This window comes from Dermacentor andersoni, chromosome 7 (assembly GCF_023375885.2).
Source record: "Dermacentor andersoni chromosome 7, qqDerAnde1_hic_scaffold, whole genome shotgun sequence".
In the NCBI taxonomy this organism is placed as follows: Eukaryota; Metazoa; Arthropoda; class Arachnida; order Ixodida; family Ixodidae; genus Dermacentor; species Dermacentor andersoni.
In genome coordinates this window covers 29,319,727-29,325,726 of record NC_092820.1, presented here as the reverse complement: position 1 = coordinate 29,325,726, position 6,000 = coordinate 29,319,727, and positions in this window count along the sequence as shown.

Genomic DNA, 6,000 nt, shown 5'->3' with positions numbered 1-6,000 from the left:
TTAATATGATCCGGGCTAGGTGCCTACCTACCATTGAGGTTGTGTAGGGCGTGGCGGATTTCACTGACTTTGAAAGGCTCGTCCAGCGCGAAGTTCGGCTTCCCTTTGTATACGGGTATGCCGCCTCATCGGCCACAGTTTATAGCGGCAGGTACTACTTAGCTAGCATCTGCAGCACGTTCGCTTCCGAAGACGACTTCTTGGCTGAGCGGAGCGCTTTAGCGAGGATGCTTCTATGGTTTGACTTGGTGCCGGAGTCGTCGAGCAAGTTTTGAGAAGATTCCCCTTGGCTCCCGGGTGCATCTACCCGTCGATTGAATTGCAAATTCGCCAGCCGTGCTCCGCACCAAATTCTTCCGGAGGAAGATCGTCTCCTTCCATTACAACAACCATTCCTTCTGTCATGACGAGGCGAGACTGACCCGGCCCGGCAAACGCTGGTTAGGCCTTGCCGTTAGACTGAGGGGAGCGTGGCATCACGGAAGAGAAGCAGCTTGAAAAACTGACGAAAAGGCCACCCACCGTTAAAAAGTTGATATCCGTGGGTTTCGCTTGTCCATTGTCTACATTGTCTACATACATTGTCTACAAAATTGCAATGTTTGTGCAGACTAACCAGACCAGGCCTCTCTGACAAGCGCACGTGCAAAAAGAAACACCAGGAACCATTTGTTGAATGTGTGGAAGCAGTTGCTTATAACCTTCCTTTAAAGTGTGGGTAGAACTACGTGGGGCAAAGCGGAAGGTGCCTCAACGAGCGTTTAAAGGAACACCGGTATAATGTAGCAGAAAAGCGGGGTGGGTTCCTTGACGCTCACTGCAGGCATTGCAAGTGTGCTGTTGCCAGGGTGGATGACGGTGACCACTCGACGTGTGCTCCAGCATACAGAGACTGCTCCATTGTGGGAAGAGCCCGAGGTAGGATAACTTGCGAAATTATAGAAGCAGGAATGATTCATGGGCTTGGGGATAACTGTGTGTCAAAACCATCGATTGCCCTTTCCCGCAAAGAGTTATCGTACCTGCGCAATGGTGTGTAAGGAATTTTTGCACACAGCGCATGTATGATGTACGCGAAAAAGTTGTATATGTGTGGGTCCCTTGCTCGAAATAAAGATTGTTGCGAGTGAGCGCCTGTGTGTGTCACGCCTCCCTTTCGTCCTTGTCCTTTTCACGCGCTAGAATCCTCACGATGTGATAACAAAACACTTCTCCAACAATGTGGCAACGCTTGTACCAGGAAAACCTGCACATGAAAAACTCCATGGGTGGAACTCTCGCTATGGCAACGCAGTTTATTTTACATTTTTCATCAATGCGGCACCCTTTGATTTCCTCTTTTTCTTCGCATTGGATTCTTCGTTCCGTTTTTATTCATGCTCTTGATGCTTGAGACACCTCGAAGAGTAAACGCAGGTATCGTTCTTTGCCGCGTGCTTTATCACGTGCTCTCGAAAGCTTTCTTTATAGAGTCATTTTTGTATGAGGATGAAAACTGCAAAGACATACCAAGTGATAAAAGGAAAAAGACAAAACACAAAGGCATCACTTGAGACAGAGCTCCCAGCTTTATTCATTGAATCAAATGCAATATGTTAAATAGGCGAGCTTCTGACATATGTCAACATAACTGCATCAAAGACAATTTTGTCTATTCAAGCCACAAAAGTGCAATACATGCACGACACACACAGTAAGCAAGTTTATTATTTCAGACAAACCCATGAAGTGTGGCCAACAGCGGTAAACATGCAGAAGACAACAAAGCATCACAACACATACGCAAAAACAGGAAAACGGTGCGCGGAAAAAGCAAACTTGCGCGGGAATTAAAGGAAGCCTAACAGTAAAGGCGATATTATGGCATTGCTGTCGATTCTAATGATAACACGCAACGAAAGGCTTAAATACTCCAAGCGCGAACCACTATACAAACGGTAGAGTCCAAGAAACGCTTCGTGAAAACACGAAAAAAATAGTAGTGGTGAGACTCAGCCAACAGTGGGGCCAATTGGCCAAGCAACCAAGCAGAAAGAAAAATTAATTGTAATTAAGTAAAGTTGAAGGCACAGGATTGGGATCGCAATATTCATACTTTCAACTTAGTTTATCAATATCATATGTACCGAGTATTGCTTAAATATTGTCAGCCATACAAAACCGCTTGCTTGTTCGCGCTCTAATGTTGCCCCGCGGCAGATGTCCGCACTAAGTCTAGTTTAACATAGCACGCCTTCGGGCATCACTTATTCGCTCCCCCTCTTCCCTAGTATTATTCACAATAAAACCACTGTGGTATCGTCTGCGGTGACGCAATTCAGAAGTTTTTGATTCACTGCAACGGAACGACTGTGTAAGCATCCACGTCACGATAAACACATAATGCACTACAGCCGTGACAGATGGCGCCATTGTTCCACTGCAAGTAAAGTCCCTTAAACTTCGTAAACTAGCGACACCCTCCTCCTCCGCATTCACTCCTCGTTTCTCCTCTCTTTCACGCTCCCTCCTCGACCGTGGCGCCACCTACACCGCTAGAGCGTAGCAACGGCGCCAACATGCCCTCTTTGCCACTCCGTAGACGCTTCTCGAGCAAGAATAGCGCTGAAGGACTGCGCGAGGGACCACGTGATGCTATTAGGCCAACAGCGACGCGGCATCGGCCTCGACCAGCGCGTGCGAGGAAGAGGCGGCATTCCTCAAAGCGTGGCGCTACTTTACGAAGTTTAAGTGGCTTTAGCTGCAAGGAATCGAATACTAATGAATGGCGTTGACGCAGAAGACGCCAGGAACTTCGGTTTTCTTACAAACTAAAATAGTGAACAATGGTCGGAAACATGATAATAGGCGCAACTCCCTGCATATTGCCACCTCATTGCGGAATGTGAGCGAAAATCAGTCAACTGTCTAGCTGGAATGTTCATTTAAACCTGGTGCTTTTACTTATGAAACCCTCCGTACACGAATAAAGAATACAGGAAGTGGACGAGCCTAGAAAAAAAGTGAACATGAGTGGTCCCGGACTATGCTACAAAAAGATAAGGGGGTAGTGCCGTTTCGTTCGTGCACTGCTTTTAGAACTTGCAGCTATTCGCGGTGCCACATGCGCTTCCGTGCGCGAACGGTATTATGTACATTGGCCAGCTTGGCTGTCCAAGAAAAATGAATTTCAATACAATGCTCTCCAGGAGCAGTTGCCAAAATTCAAGCATTTTTTCTAGATTTTTTTCACCGACATGACTGAGCACAATAGGCGTAAACTGTAGAGAGAAGAAAATGCGACTCGAACCGCATGCTGACAGGTAATATTTTCATAAAAGCCTCATGTGGAGACACGGAAACAATGTTGAAAGTGCTGAGCAATGCATCTTTACAACTGTCTTGTTCTTTTATTAGCTATGGTGTGCGCTGTCATGGCCACGCATCACTGAAGTAAGTTTTGAATAGCAGTATTGAATAGAAAAACGATTTATTGGCTAAACCTTAGTTCAGTTGACTTGGCGGTCTGTCCATTCACATATGAGTGGCAATGCGCTTCACTTACTGGTCAGATAAAGTGTACAGAATGACTGAACATTCCACGTGGATGAGCAAATACGTCGAGTTAGAGCAAACAAGATCAGCTCCGCCGGGGCTGGATAAAGGCCCTGATTTAATTGACACGATCGGCAAGAAACAGCTTGAAATGTCTGTGCGCATTAATCCTTCTTATTATCGAGGGATATGGAATGAGTGTTCAAGTTCATCTTTGTTACCGGTTCTAATGTTACAAAGCTGAAATACGTCATTGTTGACCTGTATACCACAATGGTATGTGAAACTACCATCCTTAATTTGTTCTGGTAAATACCGTTTTTGTGTGCACAAACACATACCATTGTGTAAGATCTTGCGGTGGATTGTGCTGTTAAGGTAGCATGCAAGATTGAGACATCATCTCCACTCACTTGGTAAATATTGAAATGGCTCTTTTCGTAAATCTTAAAGGGGTGGAGACATCACAATTTTCGTTCATGCGTTTGTTGATTCAAACGTTGTGTCGTGCTTCAGGCAGCACGATACACACAGCGGGATTCATATATATCCGATAAATAATTTAATAATAGCATTATTATACCGAGCGATTTCGGTTTCGGTTTCTGGGCTCAGGGGGATGCTATGACGTCACAGAGGAGGAAACACAACATGGCTTGGTCACGTGAGCCACAAAAAATAGTGACGTAAAACTATGCTGCGTCGTCTGCTCGCGCATACGCGTGCTCTGCCAGCAGATGTCAACAACTGGCGATTCGAAGTGCATGTCGGGATTATTATAATTATTGCGAAGAGCGACAACAACGGTAAGAAAATATTGCGGCTTGTGAGAGTCGGTGATTCATTCCAAAGCTCCGTACGCTTTAGCTTTGAAGTGAACCGGAAAAGGCCTAGCGACGATATCGGCGGCGCCGAAGATTAGAGGCGGTGAAGCTGCCCTCGGTGCCAGAGTGACCACTCCTTGGTCGCTGATTGGCCGCTTCGCCGTACGGCTGCCGCACAAGTGGGTCCCGGGCCCATCCTCTCTACGGCAAGGAAATCTCGCCGTTCGCGAGCAAAACCGCCGTCGCACGGGGGCCCGCGAACGGCAAACGGCGTGCGGCGAGTTTCCGTGCCGGTAACGTGGACAGGCCCTCACATTGAGAACGGCCAAGCGAACGAGAGACCGCTCCGAGCTGCCGAACTATGCGACTATGCGAAGAGAGAAGCGGACAACACGAACGCCGCATATCCCTTTCGGAGTCGGCCGGCTCAAACGTAGGCCCGACCGCTCGGCAACTTGCCGCACGCAGTTTGCCGTTCGCGGGCCGCCGTGCGGCGTTCGTGTTGTCCACTTCTCTCCTCTTGTCAGTGCCTGCACGCCTTACTCTTTCTTTGCATTAAGAAAGGATTTCTATATGCCTGTAGCTCGGTCATAGTGGAGGCTATGCTCGGTCGCTCGGCTCAGCATGCTCCGTAATGGAATGGAATGGAAAACTTTATTGGTTCTTTAAGATATTAGCGAGTTGAGGACGAAGTCTTCATTCTTGAAAACTTTGGGTCCTCTTCAGCCTTGGGTGGGCCCCTAGTCCAGGGCACCACTGAGTCGGGCCACCTCGCTTGCGTGTGCTATGAGGGCCCTTTGGACCCCTAGCTCGCAGCTGGTGAGCCGGCTCGCCCATTGCTCCGCACTTGGTGTTGTATGTTTGTGGAATGTCTTGTTTCTCTCGCTCCGTAATCGGCATTTCATCGCTACTCATCATACGTCACGTTTTTGTGCTAGTGTGCTATGACGTCAATATTTTCGTTCCTCCTCTGTGACGTAGTAACTGCCGCGCTAGCGATGGGTCTCTACTACGAGAAGGAGTTTTTAATGACTGTTTGGAGCTGAATTAAAATTATTTTAAAACGTTTGCAGCGTCCAATACTTCGTTCTGGGTGTCCTTGCATACGGAAGCAGCCTACAACATGCTTTTTATAGCCTCAAAATTTGGTGTCCCAACCCCTTTAAGGATACTATTGTGGCGCACAAATAGTCAGTGTCAATTTTTACTGAAGCCTACGAAAGAGCTGCAATGAGCCATTGATGTATATGTTTTCAAAAATCAGAGGCTTCAGCTCGCAGATTATTATCGCTGTCATTTATATTTGTATGGACACAAACGGGATGGTGAAAAAGGGTGCGCACATCCTCCACCGCATGAAACGATCCCAAGGCCATAGCTAAACCAGTGACGGCTCAGCAGCCTTTCGTTGCCAATTCAGAAACAACCGCTGTCTACTCATGACCGGGTAGCGGGTGTTTATGGCCAGACAATGCACCATCACCTGCGTAACCATCGCACTTGGCTGCGCCATTTTATTATGGGATAAAATTGATAGTAGACCAGAAGATGGTTGATACGGAGTCTTGAAACACTACCCTTAAATGGCAACACGTTGCAGATGATAGCATGCCATGCTGTAGGTCTGCGAATCAGCTGCTGA